Here is a 19,819-nt window from a genome sequence, read left to right on the forward strand (position 1 = left end):
CAACACCTGTGATTTATTTTCCAATCTAGTAAACTTTGAAGATTGAATTATGGCATATAGATTAAAATATGACATTTAACCAGCATAATTTTTTCCTGTGATGTTGCTGTGGCTTCAAGGGGTTGAAAATACTCTGATAGAGGTATGACAGTTTTGCATAGTACTGGGCGTTGGAATCCTTTTCATGTACTGGCCAGCGCTTTGGAGCTGACCTGACAAGTTCTTCAGTGTTTTAAACTACTGCAGGGGAAAAAAAAAAAAGCAAATGTCCTTGCTTTTAGGGCTCTGAAGATAATATCAAGATGTAAACCAATGCAGTGATATTTTCCTGAGTTTGCAAATCTGTTTGCTATAGCTGTTGCCTTTCTCGCTGATGCTTTCACTGATGAGAAATGGGTAAGACTCAACCATGTTAGATAAAAACACTTTTGGAAGCCAATGTGAAGACTGGTACTAAGGGAGGAAAGGAACAGAAAGCAGCAATGGAGATAGAAGCTTAGTAGGAGGAGTACAGCTTTTCTAGAAATTTAGAAATTGTGGTTCCAGCAGTGGGAAAAAAGGACATGAGCAGTGCTTTTAAATTAAAAGTTAAATTTTTGGGCACTTGCAAATAGTGTTTTGAAAGTCACTCTGCGCTTCTGCCGTGATTATTTGTGTAAAAGAGTTATGTGAATGAAAGGACTGTAAGGAGTATACCCAACTGAAATATTTTATATGCAAATAAAACACTGGGTGGGTATAAGGACAAGTGCTACACAAATCGAGTAGCTGATTCCAGATTAACTTTGGAGTTTGTGTTTGCAGTTTTGCGGCTGGCCATCTTGCTGCTTGTGTGTACAGCCATCAGCTGAAAAGGTGATAAAAGGGTAAAGGAATAAATAGCAGAAGAGTTGAATATTGCTCAAGATTCAAATTTTTTCCTTTCAGGTAAGCTGAGCTCCATGGTTAGAAGTGATCCCTTTTATTAGACCAACTTAATTTGTTGGAAAGGGTAGCTGAGCTTTCAGGTATGTAAACCTCTTTCAGGTTTGAATTGAGAACAGCAGAATGCAAAATGAAGTTGAAAACAATTTTTATAGTGCTTCTGTTAGGCATATGAACCCATGAGGCAGCAGATGTCACTACGAGGTGCTGAAGGCTCTCTCCGTTAGTACCACTGTTTTAAAGGCATCCTCCCGTTTCTCGTTAAACACGTCAGAATGGCAGAGCTTTCACAGCGGCTCTACAGCCATGACAGCGAGCAGCATGTGCTCTCCCAAGTCAGTGAAGTTTCATTCTGAGGGCCTGTCTCATTATTTTTATAACTGCTGGATATTTCATTTTGCTCTCTGAGTCAAAGAACTATAAGGAAAAAGGTTGCTCTATGAACTGAAAAGGAAGAAAAAAATTCTTTCCAGTAACATCCTTGGGGAATGGGAATAATTGAACTAGACTGAAGGCTGCTATTAGTGATAAGGTCTAATAAAGCGTGTATGTTGGGGAGGAGGAAAAGAAAAGCTGATTCATTTTTATGATAAGAAATGTCAGCTTTCTGGTTTTCTTGTGTGTCTCTGCCAGTCTTGCAAGTATAATGTTTCATATTAGTAGTTGCTGAGGGAAATGACATTCCTTGTGGAAATCCCTGCTGATAATTGCATAATTAACATGGAGTGTGATGCATTTTGAAAACTTCAGGCTATCACTCAAAGCTAACAGCTGTGGGAGCTGCTTATGCTGTTAAACTGTTTTATGGGAGGTTTGCATGAGGGCTGAGTTGCTGTTACAGTTACTGCCAATGGGTGGTGTTTTCCAACGCTGCTTTGAAGCCCAGCTAACACTCAGAACGTGAATTATAGCAAAAAAGTAGGATAGTTGATTTGGGGTATTATTGGTAATTGCAGACGTTAATCAGAATTCCCCACACACATTTCTTTGGTTCCAAACCAGCCTTCATGCATTTGTGAATGTGACCCAAAATACAGGTACTGGGTGAGGTTCTAGACCTGGTAGTGTCCATCTGCAACAGAGTGCTTCTCATGCGTGTGTGTAACAGCACATGCTTCTCTGACTTCCTCCTCTAACAGTGATTTAACTTGACAGGCCTTTTCTGCTGGGGCATGAACTGTCTGGCTCTATTTAATTTTTCCATATTTTTCCTTGCATGAGACTGGTGTCAGGGTAGACATCTCTGTACCGAGGTGGTGATACCCAAGTTTGAAGACTATACTGTCTGTATTTGACTGTATTTCTTTTGAATTTGATAGCAAAACTCCCATCATTTTAGTTTGGATAAATGTAGCCCTAAGTCAGAGTTGTTAAAGTAGTTTTTTCAATGTTCTTTAGCCATGAAGTAGAAGAGGTGACTATAAATCCTTCTTTGATAGTTTTCTAGAGTTGTCAGTTTGGGTATAGTACCCGGTGCAAGGACAGGGCCTGAGATCCTGCCGTGTGTCAGTAGAAGCTGGAGAGCAGGCTTTGGAGGACCTCTGAAAACAGTGTGCTGCAAAAGTAGAATCATGCTTTCTAGTAGGCTTAAAACAAAAACAAAACGCAAAAGAAAAAAAAATTTTAACTGTTAATACAGTGAAACTCAACTTTTTATTTTTAATAATAGATATGCTTTAATTTGCTTTTAAATAGAAAAAATCTTTAAATCCAAATTGAAAGTAAATGTAAAATCGAATGATTGTCACAGTATGTGCTGCAGGTGCTCTGGAGCAGTGCTTGTATAACTTGGTCAGCTAGTGGGTGCCCCTTACAGAACTGAGACCCAGGCAGCTTGCAGTAGGGGTGTGCGTCGGACTCTCCTTTAGCCAGCTGCCAATTTTTCACAAAGTATATAGGAGCTTCCTATCTTTGTGGCTTCTTCCCCTCTGAATGAGGGGGGGAAACTGATGAGGGCATTAAAACTGATGAACAGATTCAGATGTTGGGGGAGAAGGCAGAAATGGCAGAAATTCAGTGCCTCCGCCCCTCTCTCTAGTAAGCTTTGTTGCCGTAGGAAACCAGGCTAAGAGGCATGTCCTCATTTCAGTTTTGTTTTCTGCATTGCTGATTTGGAGCTTTGCTCCAAGAAGTCCTTATGGCATTTGTAATTTCTGGTGTTGTGTGTTGAGCCTTAGGGATTTTTTCCTTCAGCCTGGCGTCCTGAGGGATCACGAGGAATGGGAGCAGTAACATTTTTCATAATTGGGAGTCTCACAGGGAGTGGAATAGGGCCAACAGAACTGAGAGACCTACTTTGGTAATGTGCTCCAGAATCACTGCCTTTACAAGCCCACCCAGTCCTCTAGCTCACTCTGAAGGAAATAAGATCAACCAGTCAGGTTAGTTATACTTAACTTAGGGAGTCACTGACTAAATGTGAAAATGAAGGAGCTCTAATGTTAATGGTGTTTGTGGTTTAAGAAATGGTAGAGGAGAAGAATAGGCATCACAGGTGTTTAGTTAGGTTTCATGTGCTTCACTGCATGGAAGATCAAACAGTACTGTAGGATAAAAGAAATACTTTGCTGTAGCTCGGAAGAGGCATACTTCTGCATCTATCAAATACTGCTAAGGACTAACCTTTTAATTTTTCCTCCTGAGATCAGATTTAAAGTGTGAAAGACACTGTTGTCAGTTTGAGGAAAATGAAGAACCACTTGCCTTATTAAGAAGATTTACAAAAGATGTGAACAGGGTCGTCTTGTGCTGGAAAGAAAACCCAGCTGTGTCCAAATTGGAACTCTGCTGAGATAAGTTTTCAAAAGCAGTATCTTTTACTTGGCAATGACATACTTGATCAGGTAGTGCAAAGAACAAATGCTTATTGGTTAAGCTTAAGCATGAATAAAAAACCAAAACCAATTTTCAAAACTGTATTAATATAGGATTGTGAAACATTGACAATCCTTCCTGAGGAAGCTGCAGTGCCCACGTTCCTTTACACTGGTACAGCAGCTTCCTGTGAAGCCACTATGTTTTTTAATTAAAAAAACCCACCTAGTCATCAACCCTTTTAATACATAGATAAAGGTCATTGATCTGCAATGAGGTTTGTAACTCTTCAGACTGAAGACAGAGACAGGGGATTATTAGTGTGCTTGTACAGCTTCTTCCCAAAGTGCAGGGACGCTTCTGCCTGCGTGTTCTAGGTGCTCTGTTCGTGCCACAAGCACTCACTTCATAAGTTTTACAAAATGTGGAACCAACGTAAGTCTCACAGAAGAGCTGTAGCATGTCAAGTAATTCATCTTTAGGTTAAATATTCCTCTTTTAAGTAAAGATGATGTAATCTGAGTAATGTGAATATTGCCAAAATATCATTTCCTACATGCAAAAGGATGAAATTTCTTAATTCGGTCAAAATGAATAATCATGTTTGTTCTTACACTAATACATTTTATTGCTGGTTTAAGTACACACTTTTTATTCACCATTTCTTGGTGTCTTAACACCTTGTACATGGATACTGTATTTTCTTCTATTATTTTCTTTCTAATATTGCAGAACTGTAATAAGAGAGAATTCCTGATTCAGAAATTAATTTTTTTTTTTTTCTTTCCCTTTTCATTCAGATCTGAAGCAAGCACTTACACTCTTGGCTTTGCCTCAGGATAAGCTGTGCCTACACTGACATTAATAGAAAGTGATGTGGAGGCAGTAAACTTGTAGTTCAACAGAACTGAGAAATCAATTCATTTGCTTGTTTGGGATCTTTTACTAGTCTTCTCGGAGATGCTAACAGGTTCTTCAAATACAACCAAATTTTATTTCAGGAAAAAATCTTTTGATGTTTTTCCTGTGAGAAAGATGACAGAGTTTGGTCTAAAGTTTTCCAAAGTGCTGATGTTAAGTGCCCCATTGCTGGGAAGGTTTTCTGTCTTTAGGAAGCACGAAGTTCCATGAAAATAAAACTGACGCTTTTAATTTGTCAATTATTTTAGTGTTAACATTTTTTATTCTTGAAGAGACCCTGATAACTCTTGGAAGTTAATCATCTAGAGCCTGTCTTGGAGTGGGGACTATTTTTAAGAAGCTCTTTTCTGTGTAAAACGCTACTGACCTTAAAGGTACCGATGCTTTATCTCTTGCAGTGCTAAAAGAAAGCTCTGTCACCATGACTAGAAACTGCCTAGGTTAGCTTATAGTTGAAAGAACAAAACATGAAAGTTTTGTTTTAATCTGTGGTATTACTAAATATTTAGCAAATGTGCTGTTTAGGTAGCAGGAAGGCCTGCCTGACCTACTTTCAGTTTAATCACTGAAGGGGTATTTAATGGTTTTGATGCTGGCAAAGTTCAGCTGTTACATTTCTGGTGTGCAAGCTGATCATCTGAGCCTGGGTTGTCAGTGGTGGTGGTTTGGTTTGTTTTTTTTTTTTTTTTTAAAGAATATTGGTGAGTGGAAAGCAGAAAAAAATCTGTAGAAAGGATTTTGTCTCCTCCCTTCAGGTCTTTTTAGTTCTGTGTTGAGATACTAGCATGTTGCTGCATTTCTGGACTGTTGCAGCAGTAAGTAGCCACCTCATTCACATGACAATGGGTCAATTTTCCTTCGCGGTGCATCCCATCAGCCCGTCTAATTTTTTCCAGTGTCTTTTTGTGTGCAGCTGACTTTCTTCCTGGGAAACAACTGTAGTTCTGTTTTACAGTTGTAGGAATCTGCCTGTACCAATTAATACAGTCATATTTTTCCTATTTACTTTTTTCTCATCTCTTCTTTTTGTATTTTGTAGATTGTTTCTTTCACTGTGAAATAATTGCTGGATAGCACATGCTCCGGCTCTTCTTGAAGTTTGCCACTATATGCGAAACAGTTCATGGGCAGCATGTCTCAGTGGCTGCCTTTTCCCCTCTTGTATTTTTTAAGTTTCCTCTTTGATTGCCAGTTAGAGGTTTTGTGGCACAGACAAGATTTGTGACAAGATTTGACTTTGAAAACAGAGATGAGTTATTCTGTGGTATTACCTGAAATGGACTGTTGCTAGATGCTTTTCTTCCTCTATTTCCGTCTCCAGTGGCAGATGTCTTAATTCCTGCAAGAACCATGGTTAGACAGGTAACAATCCAGCATTTTCTTCTAGGGGAAACACCTGCTACAGGGCAGTTCAGACACTTGAGGCTTTTCTCAAGAGCATGGAATGTGTGAAGGCAAATACTCTGATGCTTGGTGATGAAGAATGCTCCACACTGTCCGCTGTGTTTGACTCTCCTCAAATTTCCTAGGCCTGTGTAGCATGGATCATTTTTACAAGAAGGCCATAAATTCCATGCACTCAGGTCATCTTGTTCATACAACCTGTTCATAAAACTTGTTTGTAAAATCGACGGGAAGATTTAGTAACTAAATAGCTGATCATTCCTTTGTAGAGCTGTAGCTTCAAAACTACACAGTTTCAAAGCACAGTTTCAGGACTTGACTGATGTAATTTTGATCCCCTGTGTAAACTTAGAAAATGTCCAAGCTCTTACATCCCCCTAAGATTCAGACGGCAGCAAGAGGAAGGCTTACCTTGGGCTGGCTGCAGCGGTTCCTGTTCCAGCTGCTGCCGTAGCGTTTGCAGGCGCTTCCTGCCGCTGAAGTAGGGTTGGCTCGGCTCTTTGTGCAACATTTGCTGAGACTGGAAACGTCTTTGTTTAAAAACGGAGACTTTAAAAACCCAACACTGGTGTCCACCCAGTTTGTAAACTGAGGCCCTCTGTTTTGGTACTAACTCTGCAGTTTGAAATCAGTATAACGTCACCCTCAGAAAATAAGCTTTGTTTCAGCTGTACCTTCCTAGCAAAGTCTTCCTGTTTCAGATAAAACCCTTTCCTGGAAGGGGGAAGGGAAAATTAGTTGGCATTCCTCACAAGTTGGTAGGAGGAAAGTTAAGCAGCGTCGTTTTGTCCTGAAATCAAAAGCTGAGGTCTGGGAATTATTTATTAATTGTTTTCCCCTTAAAGATGGCAAAAATCTTACTGTGTGGAAGAGTTTGAACTCGGTTTCCATTGCTGGTTGAGACTTCCAGACAGGGAGTTTGCGTAGCCACCCCCCAGGGCTGTTTGCAACATGGCAGAAGAGTTGTTGCTTTGTCTGTCAACACTCCTTATCCTGTTCCTCCTTCTGCGCTCTGGAGCAGTTACCAGAAATTCTTGGGTGCTTGTGGTCAGAGTATTTCTTCACAGTAAGCAAATGTGCTGGTATTGATCAGGAAAGCGGTAAAGGTTAAAAATGTTCACGCTGCTGAAAATTGAACACAAACTTTTTTATTGTATGTGGAAGCAAAAAAGGGACTTCTGTGTTCTTCTGAAACAGTGAAATTTATGGAAGATGGGGATGAGCCAAGAATGGGTAGAGTTTTAAAAATTATAACCAGTAGAACATGTCAAAGAAATTGATTTTAGCTAAATCTGGAAAACTGCTGAGGCAGGACATAAAAAAGTGTTCTGCCACAGATAGCTGTTTGCCATGCCAGCTCAGTATAACAGAACTTAGATCATCACTGGGAAGAGTGGAATAAAAATCGCCTTGATTCACAGGAAAGGAGGCGAGATAGTTGAGCATTGAAACAAGTTAATTAATGAGCTTGCGGAGTTGACTTCGTTCCTGGTAGGTGAATGCATTAAGGATATGTTAAATGCTGTAGCAGGCTGTCTGCAGCACTTCTAAATGGTAGGACTGGAGAGTGGGCTTAGAAACCTTAATTTGCTTTCTTACTTCTCTGCTCTTGAAACACTGTGAGGAAAGAAACGGAGACAAGAAAGGGTTGTGCACGGCGGCCCGTCCTCTGTAGAAGCTCACATGTGCTGGATCTTGCATGGTGAGCGCGTTGTTCACAGGTGTTAGCTCTGTAAGGCAGGGGGGTGTGTGAGAGGGGCCGGGGCGCCTCGTGGCTGCAGGTGCCTGCGTGGTTCCTCTCGCATCCCTTGGGCCCAGCGCAGGGACCTCTGTCCGGCGAGTGCCTTGGCACGGACACGTGGCTCTTGCCCGCTGGGTGTCTGTGTTGGTAGGCCCCGGGGAATGGGCTGGTTGGTGAGGAACAGTTGGTTTACGTGGTAAAGCGGTAACTTTATTTCCTTGAAATTATTTAAATGTTTTAAAACGTTTGCATGCGTCTCGGGGTTGGCCGGGGGGACAGGCTCACTTGCAGACCTAGTTGCAGTGGTTCAGAAAGTTTCTGGCAGCATCTGAACTGTGGTCTTCTGCTGGAGCTCGTGGCTGGACGTGGGTGCCCACAGAGCCCTGCAGTACTGGTGCCCTCCCAGATCCTCCCAGCTCCTCCTCACGTGGTCTCACTCTGGTGTCGCTGCCAATTTTGTTATCAGTAACTTTTTCTGCCACCTGTAAAGGCATAAAATAAAACCAGGCTCAAAATGCAAATTATCCATTAACTTTTGGGAGCTTTTAGTACTCGCTGTGTTTCATTATAGTAGACTACTGTGTTTGCTGTATTTTATTTTATTTTTTTGTAACTGCAACTTCCTTTCCTTATGACAAGAAGGAGGAGGCTCAGTATTTGTTACCTGGTTTAGAGAGATCTAGCTATGTTGCTTAGTTTTAAAGGGAGGAAAAGAGATCACTTGATCGGTCAGCAAGACCACATGACAAGCAGCTGAATGTAATTATGTGGGTAGGGTGGTTGTGTGGGGCTGGCAGCTCTGCATGCGTGTGAATTTTGGAGTTGTTATTCTGAACTACGCTGTTTTTATTTTCTTTCTCTGCTGATACTACCTGCAGATGAGAAATGGCTCTTGTTGCGTGACTATGGTATTCAAGAGATCTGAACTGTGCCAGGAAACTCCTCACTGAAGTACCCTTGGGAAACTACAGGTCCATTTGCAGGTGTTAAACATAGGTATGTAAACACTTTCTCTTTTTTATTTGTTTTCATAAGATTTATTCCGTTGTTTTCCTTGAGCTCACAGTTGTTGTATGCCAACTGCTCCTCTGTTAAGAGCTGCTGTACTTTTGACAAATGTAATGTAATGTAATGACTGAATGAAAAAATGTAATGACTGAAATACTTTGATTTTGGGAGACAGTTTGGTATTGATGCATCCTCATGTTCTAGAGGGAAAAGGAAACTTAAAACTGGGAATTAATCTGGCTTATGTAAAACATAGGCTTTGGGTTTAAATGACAAAACTGCAGCTCTTTGGTATGTCTTTGGTCTTTGCTTTTCACAAAGGGATCAGCCAGATTTAAAGATAAACCTGGGCAAGTTAATAAGATTAAAAGAAATGACTGCAGTGACCAGTGTGGGTTCAGTAGCCATAAGATGCCCTTTCTGGTCCCAAGTCATCAGCCTACATTTTCTTCTGTGTTAAGTCAAACTTGTTCTACAGTTGGAAGGTGGAATTGGAGCTTTGATAATGAAGTGTACTGCGCAAATAACATTTCATAACACAGAACAAAGTAACTCAATGTTTTTAAATGTTGTACTGCTTGAACCTTTTCCCCCTCTATTTATTCCTGTGTTCTCATTGACATATAAAGGTAAATTTTACTTAATAAAACAGTCCTTTAGAATGGTGGTTTTTTTAGCTGGGTTCCGCACCAACATGTTTATTCTCATGCATACTAAATGTATTGATGATGAAAGGAATAAAAATGGTGTGTTGCACAGCCTGTTATTTTTGATTATCAAAAGCAATTGCACTGGAAGGAACCATGAGAGTTCATCTATTTCACATTGCTTGTTCAATCATATAGTAATGGTTTCAGTCTGTAATTATGGTAAAGGCAGTACGGGGGTGGGCTGTTATTACTGTGGTTTGTATCTTCTCTGGGAGAAACTCAAACTGTATTTGCCCGTCTGACTAGGTCATTCGTTGCCACCCCAAGCGTGAATTTGTAATCAGGCAATCCCATCTAGACCATGTGTTTGACAGACAGTGTTTTTCTAATCATGAACCAAAACTCCAGCTTGGAGTTTGGCTCCAGATCACCAAGGAGGGGTTGTTCAGAGAACAGAAGACAGTATTCTCCTCTATGTCTGTGGGAATGTCACAAGGCTTTCCCAGGGTTTTAATTATTGTCTAGCACTGAGTATTTTAAGATGATTTTTCTAGTCCCGATCATCACCCCTTGACTTGTGTTTATGAGAATGAAGTGACAAATTCATAAACACAGTTAAATAAATATGATTTCTTGCTGTTTCCTTACAGACATCCTCAGTGTATGAATAACTGGGAGGAAGGGTTTTTGTAAACACTGATGCTTGACTTGGTACCTTTTTTTCTGTGCTGGATGGGTTGGCTGTCATAGTTGCTTCATTGTAATTTACTGTTATATAATGCTTTTCAATTACTGCATGGCTTGTGCATTTTGAATGTGTGTTACAGAAACAGTTTCTAGCACATTTTAGGGTAGTGATTTCTAATAGTCTTAGTTATTTGAGGATTAAATTTTGATATTGTTGGGATTATGTTGTATAGAGCAAAACAGTATTCTAGCACATGGTGCTGCCCCCCTTTCCCTCACCATACTCCAAGTGGGTTTCAGTATATTTGATATTTTCTAGCCTGTCTTTCATTTACAGCACTATCTTAAACAAAGAATCCTTAGTAATTAAGCTTGGTAAAGACAAACTAGGAGTCTAATTCAGCTGGAATTCTTTAAATATGCCACTAAGAGTGGCTTCAAAGAGAAATTGTAATTTCTTTTGCCTCTAAAAAAAAAAAGAAAAAATATCAATAAAAATTCTGAAGCTATACAAAATTAATGAATGAATTCCTGGAAAAAGGCATGGAACGTATCCTAGTGGAATGAGGGAAATAATCGCTAGTCAAAGGAGAAAAAAGGAGTAAAGGAGAAAAGTTTAAGGAGAAAAAGTAGTAACTTTCTTTGGTCTAAAATGTTTGACTTTATAACTAGGAAATAATATGGCTGCTACTTCTGAATTTTGTTTAAATACTGTGTCATAGGCATAAAGTTTCTTTACAAAAATTCAGGTTTTGATTCATTATGGTGCAACTGTTAGTGTAAACTGAAGCAGACCGAGATGTTGGTGAGGTGGGAGTTCTTTGGGAGTGAGCGGATTGGTGTATGTTAGCTCCACTGTAGCTACTGCAGCTGTACTGATTAGCACTGAGATTTTCTTTTTTCACATACTGAATTTGTTTTTACTAGAGTGTCTTAATTGGATTTTTATTTCCTTGTATAGGAAATCATATGCACTGGTTTAAAATCAAACCGAACACTGCAAGCCAAAGTCAGTCTCTTAATAGAAGATTAAACAACAGCACCTACTTTAATGAGTCTTTTCAAATAGAAACTCTTGTTAGACAGTACTGTTGCATACTCCCAGTTTCTTGTGACTTGTGCACAGAAGTGTACAGCTGAATAGATTCTTTCATACCTACTTACTCTTTCTATCATATCTACTTTATATCCTGTTGATCATTTCAGAGGTTGGATGCCTTTCTGAGTCATAATGCAGAACATAAACAATTGCAAATCGTTATATGAAGTTGGTTTGTCAGTTTGCGTGAGCTTTTTGGATTCTTCATAAATATGCAAAGTTTTATACTTAGTGTTAAATTAAAAAAACACAGTCCGAATCCTCTGTGGTCTGAAAACTACATAGGCGTTTCCTTGACACAGTTTTCTGCGGCGAACTTGCGCTGCTTGGCTCAATTAGAGCAGTCTGACTGGCAACTTATTTTCTTAGAATAACTGTATATTTTTTTCTGGAACTTGGGTATGGAGGTGGTTGTTCTGTAAGCTCAATGCTGCTGAGTCGTTTATTAGCTATAGCATAAACATTCTGAAAAATAACTTTAATTGAAGACTTCTGGGGGGAGTGGTAGGAAATTGCCTACTGTAGGTCAGTTAAAGTAAAAGTTGAGGACACTGTATGTCTGCATGAAATGTTGCGAAAGAATTCTGCAGGAAGGCATCTGCAGCATGCAAAGCTGGCAACAGCTGTCAGGTTGCAGCCAGCGGTTGCTCTACAGCCATCTTGGGCCCTCCCTCCGTCAGGGAATAACTAAAATGAAGAGTATGGGCAAACTGTGGCATTAGACTGATTCTTTTTGCTTTCCTTGCAGGGCTCACGCATACCTCCATGGCAAGAATTAGTGTAAGGAATTCGAGTTTGCCGTGCCATTTATTTTGCTGTATATTTATTTTGCTGTATATCAAGATCTATCTATAATTCACGCTGTAATACGGGATTCTGATCAGAGCAGTAAGATAAATAGTGTTGGCAACTCAGGTTGAAAAACAGCAGGCTTTTGAATGGAAGCTTTGTGTTGTGCGGTTCAGCCTGCTTAATCAGTGCTTCTTTTGAATTATCCCTTCCCTGAGGCTCTAGAAAAGAAGCTGTGCTAGGATACGAATTGAAGCAAATATTTTGCCAAGGCAGCGTCTGAATATTTTGGCAGGCTGCAGAGCCTCAATAGAAACTTTGGACAGAGTTAGTACATGCTGCCGTTCTGGAGCTGTTCAAGTGAAAGATTTGTTGACTTGTTGAAAGTATGGGCTTATTTTTTAATTCTTGCGGCGAAAAAACCCCAACCTGTAGTTTTGGCTTTGCTTTGTTAGAAGAGTTGAAGAGTGGTAATTTTGAGCCACAAGCGTGCTCCGAAATGACTGTCTCTTGCTGTCACAGATCAAGATTTCTGCTTTGCTGTCGCACATTAGTAATTTCCTGAAGAGAACAGGTCATGGCCTATTGAATACAACCTGGCTCTATTGCAGGCAGAAGTGGTGTTTCATTATGTAATGGACAAGTTAAATTATACCTGGAGTCTTCTCAGCAAGGTATTTCTCACCTTTTCATAGCATTTATGAAACATGGAAGCATCACCCAGACATGTTTACGAAAAATCCTGCCCAGTACTGGCTGAGAATATCTCTCTCAGACTGTAGCTATTACAGACTCTGAAATCAAAGGCTCGGTTCCTTTCTGAGACCTTTTAAGAGTAGATTATTCGCAACTGACCCATCTCTCGATTTCTTTGAAGTGTCGTGCTGCCAGCCTGCAATGTTCTGACTGTCTCCACGTTGCAGTGGTTGCCAGCATGATCTGGAATAGGCCCAGTGAGCTGGGCACCTGCAAGGATGCTTCTGTCAAAATTTTATGATTTTTAAAAGTTTGGGAGGAGTGAGTGACAGCTGTGAGCCTCAGTTCTATCAGTCTAGATATATCCTTCCATCTTTGTCCATGTACGCCACTTCCCTGCTTAGCATTTCTGACTGTTCCTTGCACTTCAAGTCCAAGCACATTGGATTTGAGATTAAGGAGTAGAAGGAAGAACCTTTTCTAGTTACTGGACAGGGATTTTGTCAACTGACAGTTTCCCTTGCTTTCCCTCAGATAACTGTACGTTTGCCCTTTTTGGTGGATCCATTTAAAAAACGCTTCTGATTAAATATTTCCACAAATAACTTACTATTCCTAATGTCATGCCTGCTATTCATAGATAATAGAGATTTTCTAGCTCACTGGAAATGGATATTGATTAGTTGTTCAGTCAATAACTTTCATAGCCAGCAAGTTTTCCGAGGAACAGGATGTTTTCCCTGGTGGCTGGAAGTGGGATCTGACACACCGGTCCTGCTCCAGAAGGCCACGATGCCTTGTGGTTAGCTCTTTCCATTTGGCAGGTGTAGACAGGCTAATTTCTGATGAGCTTGAACATCTTTGGATATTTCAATGTCATCTAAGTAATGAGAAAACTTTTAACTTCCCAAGGAATAAATAGCCAGAACCAAACGTAGGAAGTGCTGTATATACTGTATTTCCCTGTTCGTTATTGCTGAACTAAATCAAGTAACTTGCATAAAAAATAAGGACAAGGTTATAGAAAAGCTGTAATGCTAAAGAATGACCGAAGCTGCAAAAAAAAAAAAGTAAGGTTTGTTGCATCTTCCAATCAAGTTAGCAAGGAACAGAGTTTACCTCCTAGGAAAACCAAGAGAAGCAGATATTTCCCAATCCAAAGGATGAAAAGGTGGATTGAATTCTGCACTGAAATTCTTTCTTGCCTCACCCCTTTTTACGCCTGCCCACATCGTGTTAGATGAACGATACAGTTTTATAGTCCCATTTGTATCATATATAACAGTGACTAAGAGGTATCTTCAGGCTGTCTGCTGCCTGACCTTCTCCACAGACTTTCAATTGACCTAATCATGATAATTTATTTTTGCCAGATTATTTCCCTCTAATGCAGCATGTATCTTGTATCCTTCCTTGTGACCTTTTGGAGAATCATCATCTGTATTCCAGGTATCTGTCCTACAAAACAAGGTGGAAGGCAGCTGACAACTTTCTTGCCCTGGAGGAGAAAAAGAAGCTGCAAATATTTTCTTCTGACTGTTTGCAGTGTGTGCTCTAACAGGCTCAGAGCCTGGCCTGACTAATGTGCATTGCAGCCTACTGAATCGCCCACACAGGCAGAGCATAAAAATACAATACTTTCTTTAGCAGAAGTACACGCACATGTTTTTCCTGTGTCTTCATTCATATTCTAACTGCACATATTAAATTGCTTGCTTTTCAGTTTTTAGGTTTTTTGCCTTTTCTTAGTCCTTTTATTCTGCTTTTTCATGTGTCTGCTTATTCTAGCTGTCTACCAGAAATTTTTTGTTATCTACAGGAAAACCAAACCATTCCTTAAGGAAATGCACAATTCTTATGATCCTGTGTGATTCTTATTATCTTCTCTTTTATCTTTCAGAGGCTATTTCTCTTTTCCCTTACCCTTCTGGAGTTGTAAGTGTTGCTGAATGAGTGGGTGGGCAAACTTCTGGGTATTTCCCTCCTTCCATGAATGCCACCAGCTTTGTGGGTAAAATTCTGGTGGCTGCTGTGTTGACTGAAAGACTTGGAAACTCTGTAAATCTCTGTAAGACTGTCATTCCTAATCCCTTGATACTGTCGAGCAGGGACGGCGTAGTGATGTGTTACAAACGTGAAGGTTAGGCTGTGGGTAAGCTATGGGCTGGGTCCTAAGGCGGTCAGAATTGTCACATCAAGGAAGGATGCTGGGCATTGCTCTGAATTTCCTGTTTAGAAGTTAGTGAAAAAGCATAGCACATTCACTTGTAAGGTATTGTAACTTCATGTATTTATTAGAGAAACAGTTGAATGGCTGAGGAGGGAATAAGTAGCATGGAGCCGTTTTAAAAATAAACAGAAAACCTTTGCTTTATTTTTCCCAGACTACTCTGAAGTTTATTCACATGGTACAGATGTTTGCTTCACTTACACAATTTGAAAGCAACTTCTGATGAGAGTTCAAAGAGGTAACTTGGGAGGCAAAAGCGCTCGTTCCCAGGAAGGGGCAGGTCCTCTGAGAGTTAAACCATTTTCATCAGATACCATTGCAAATCTTTATTTATCTACAGTATTTTCTTAACCATGAAGCATGAAAATGTTAGTAACTGATGAGGGAACAGAGATGGTGCTGTGCTTTTTGCAGAGAAATTGAAACTGCGTGGAGATCCTTCCATACGGATGATGTTAGAGCATCACCTGCCACATTCCTAGTTTTGTTTTCCATTTTTTTCCAGTTCCATGCTGCTTTCCATTCCTTTATGTAACTGAGCCATTCTTTGAAATTCAGCCTCCTTTTGCTGGTTTGGTTATGCTGAAATGCAGATGTAGTTGCAAAACTAACTGTTGTTTCCTTTTCTGGCTTCTCCATTCCCAGTTTCCCCTGGCTTTCTAGAAATGAAATCCAGAATCTGCTGTTCCCTTGCCTGGCCTGCTGTGCAAGGTTCTTGCCACATCTGCAGACCTGTGTTGCTTCACTTATCCTTTTTGTGCCCCCTTTCTGGGTATGATTTTATGCCAGCATCCCCCGTTGTAACATTCTCAGAGTGCTTTGTGTGCCTGTCAATTTTTGCTGTGCAAATTCTGCAGTTCTAGCAATGCTGACAGCTGAGGAAGTGTCGTAGAGCACCTGCAGCTGATAGAGGTGACATCAGCATTTGGAAGCTAAAGCCTCGCAGCCTTTTTTTTTTTTTTTTTTGCAGGCTCCTATATGTATCCTGAGCACCTTTAAAGTGACTTAGATCCTTCCAAGAAAGAGACGATCCTTAGTCATTGATCCTACAATTCTTTATAATTCCTCTATAGCTGAAACTAAAAAGTTCACAATGGTAAAATGTCAAGTAAAGCAATTGAGAGTAACCAAAAGATAAATGCTCAGAGCAGCTGAATCTCCTCCTCTGATCTCCTTCTTTTTATGTTACAGAAAAGTCCCAGAAGTTGCATGAAGTGTCATTTTGGCCAAAATTAAAGAAAGATGGGTCATGTATTTTCCTAAGAAAAAAGTAGTGTAGCTCAGAGTATTTCATTGCAGTGCTTATTTATTAACTCTCTTCCCCCAGCGTAGCAGTTACTTGAGTTTATAAAAAATTGTTGTAGTAACTTGTTTATATTACATTTATACATATCTGGCAGCTTTTAGCCAAAAGCACTTCAAATAAAGTTTTGACTAAGCAGGAACATTTTTTAACTCTCTGTCCCTTTTTTCGACAGAGCTGGCAGGCGTGTGATGGTGACCAGTTCTGCAAGCACCAAGGTGCTGCTGAAGCCTTAGAGCAGGGTGAGGCCGTTCACTACGCTTCACCCACGCTAGGCAAGAATGTGGTTCTTGCTTTGCTGGGGTGTGATGGGAGTGCTGGTATGACAGCACTAGGGAACTTACTTCTTTGAGGTCCAGATCACTTTCTCAGTGCTTCTGCTGTAACTGCTGTAACAGCTATTGCAGTTAGGTCTGTGTAGCACCCAAATGAGCTTTTTTATTAGGAGTTTACTTGCACTTGCAGAATGACTAAACCTGTACAAACGCATTATTCCCTTGTATTTACACGTTGTCCATCAAGAGACCTGCAGTATCTTCCTTTTCTGTCTGTGTGGGGTTTGGACTCTTCTTCCCCCAATGCCTATGTCAACACTTTTTAATCATGCAGCCTCACTTGCTTTTCAAGGATAAAGCCAGAATGTGGAATCCTTCATTTGCAAACCATTTTTGAACTCTATATAGCATTGACATTTTCATGGTGTATTTAAAAATATGGCTCTATTATATATGAATACAGCGGAACCTTCTTAAGTAGACTGCAACTTTTTTGCCTGTTGTGCAGTGCTCTTGCTGTGACAGGTGCCAGGAGATGTCAGCCCTTCACTGTGCTTGCTCTGTCCCTTGAGGGCTGGATCTCCATCGCAGGAGGAATATGCAGCCTTCACTGCTACCTCTAGGACGGAGCCTAGTGAATGTCCCACTAGCCAGGGGGGTCTGTTTTCCCAAGCAGAGAAGGCAAGGCCAAGACACAACTCGTCTGTCTCTGTCTGTCAGATCTACCTGAAAGCTGAGTGACACTTCCAGAAGGTGGACCCTGTTAAAAGCTGTAACCCTTGAGTGTCTGCTGTCCATCCCCAAAAGGACGACGTGATGAAATCCTGTGGTATCTTAAAATATGAATTAATTATTGGTCTAATAGCTGTATTTTGGCAAACTTGAATTAGCATCCCTCTTTAATTGTGTGGTATGGTACCATGTTAGTCACTGGCTTTATGGCTGGCTAGACTGCAGGTCTGGGATGCTGAGGTGACGTCTGAGTTATACAGAGAGTCATTTCGCTTGGTATGAGGGGGAAGAGTGAGTTGAGTCAAACAAATGGTTTTGTTTGCGTAGTTTCATACAGATCGTGGCTTTGTTGCTCTTGGGAGGGCTGGCTAGGTGGTATAGTGTGGGGAGGACAATCCCCCCCGCCCCAAAGCTGCTTCTCTGCAAAATGGGGCAGTGTTGCAGGTGTGGTCTGAAGTCATGTCACATGTAATAATACCTTATGTTCCAGTCTTTGCCAAAGAATAATTTTTCTCTTCTTTAGCAATCTGTGGTAAAGATGGCTTTGACTGTGGTACCCATGGGGCAACGCAGTGTCCTCCAGTCTGTACAAGAGAGAAAGAAAGAAAACAGCAGTTTGCATTAGAGACTGCTGTATCCTCCTCAAAGCAGAGAGAGAAGAATGTAAAGCTGTGAATGGAACGGAACAGCTGTGATCCATATACTCCATCGTTAATACATTTTTGCATGAAAACACTTGTTAGGAACAATGTAATTGTGTTAGGGCGTGTGGGTGATTTGGCAGATACTTTAGATCTCCTCCTGGGTAGGTCATGCACAAATCTCTTCTGAAATGCTGTTTGCCTCTAGGAATAAATGGGCTGTGATCTGTGTAATCTCTTCCCAGCCATGCTGTCAGGCAGCACCCTCCTTAAACACGGAGACAGGAGGCACACCTCTTTATCTCTGAGCACCCATCAACATGAATGCAAACAGGTGACACGTAAGCCTCTTGGCTGTGTGCTAAAAAGGTGGTGCTAGAAAAATACTCCTGCTGGAAGTACTATCTCCAGTGTGGCCTAACTGTTCCTTTAGCAGTGTTTGGGGTAAGTGGTATACTTACTTTAAATTGATGTGCTTGAGGACTGTCTGATTAAGAGCATGTTCAGATTTCCTGAATTTTACACTCTCTGTGTGTGTGTACACATTTTGATTTGCAGCTCAGTGTTGGTTGGTTTTTTTGTGGTTTTTTTTTGGCTTGTGTTTTCATTTATTCACCTCTTTGTGCCTTCTTCCTTCCTCTTTCTTTCTCCCCTCCATCAGTTCTGTAGCAGCACAGGAGTTGCATGTTTTGTGCAAGGCCAGTTAAGAAAGGGTGTTTCCTGTCCCCATGCTGCACAGGGGAAACCCTGCATGCCAAGCCAATTTTCTTCATTTATACAGGAGCAACACTGCCATAGTCTTGACTGTTTTATCACACAATAGGGTTGTGATATCTGTGTCCTGGAGACAAAAATATGAGCCTGTTAACATTGATGCCTGTTAATGTGAAAGTACCTTGGACTAGTAAATGCACAGAACAAGAGCAGCACTTGCTTTGCAGAGCATCCCTTCTTGGCAAGCTCTACAGGCTCAGCTTAAGTGATGGCTGTGGGATTCCTGTCAGCAATGGAAAAGGCCCGTGGAGTTTCCCAGCACTTGCTCGTAGCCCCTGTCCATCCGCATGCTAGGCGAAGTGCAAAGCCAGAGCTGACTGGGATTTAAGGAGGGGTTTACAAAAGGCAAAACCCTGGTGGGCTTGATCTGGAGCCTAAAACTGTGTCCATCAGGGAATTTTTTCATCCAATGTGTTCTTACTCTTAGAAGCAAGATTTGGGAATGATCATTCTAAAATTAATTAGATTTCTTTTTTCTTTTGGTGACCTGATGAATTCTAATCGTATCATCAATTTTTTTCTGATTCTTTCTTTTCTACCTCCCACTCTCCTGATACATGAAGTTTAAAATGTGGAAGGAAGGACTGGAAGGTGGGAAGCTATTAAGCCTAATTTTAAAAAAAGCAAAATTGGAAGGAAAAAATGGAATGGGTTTTTAGTAACAGGGCCCTGACTTTTAAAACTCCACAGCAGTTTCTGCTATGAATATACATTGCTGTGAATATATTCTTATTTCTGTTATGTGGAGTTGGATGCGTCTGGGCACTAGGACTGCAGGGCTCAGAGGCAGAGGGTGGAGATCACTTTTTAAATATTTGTACAGGGAGGAGGACAAGGCCTGAAACTGCTATGAAAATAGTTCTTTGCATGTCTCCAAGGATAGGTTAACTGTGCAGGGTTTCACAGGAACCACTCCCTGGAGATATTTGAATAATAGATTGACATTATGGGGTGCAGTGAAAGGTGTGTGCATTTCAAAACCCTAAGGAGAAATTTCCTTCTCAAGCAGAGCCTTTAGAAGGCATTTTTATGGCCTCCCTGTGAAGGACTCCTAGTCCTCTGTTTGCAAACTGTATTTGTTACCAGGCTTATGGAGAATTGAGGTTTAAGCGGTCGGAATGATGTGGATCA

At 40.7% G+C, this 19,819-nt stretch overlaps 1 protein-coding gene across 7 annotated transcripts in view; it reads left to right on the plus strand.

Annotated features, from left to right (window-relative positions):
* RAB27A (RAB27A, member RAS oncogene family) overlaps positions 1-19,819 on the plus strand; it is a 33,996-nt gene that overhangs the window by 2,969 nt on the left and 11,208 nt on the right. For 5 of the 7 annotated variants that reach the window (XM_074916792.1, XM_074916793.1, XM_074916790.1 and 2 more), the window contains exon 2: positions 8,683-8,800. The gene's annotated coding sequence lies outside the window, so the exon portion shown is untranslated. Of the gene's footprint in view, positions 1-8,682; positions 8,801-18,159; positions 18,359-19,819 lie in introns of all 7 variants that reach the window. The other 2 variants (XM_074916787.1, XM_074916789.1) reach the window with 1 other exon arrangement.

This window comes from Athene noctua, chromosome 13 (genome assembly GCF_965140245.1).
Source record: "Athene noctua chromosome 13, bAthNoc1.hap1.1, whole genome shotgun sequence".
NCBI lineage: Eukaryota > Metazoa > Chordata > Aves > Strigiformes > Strigidae > Athene > Athene noctua.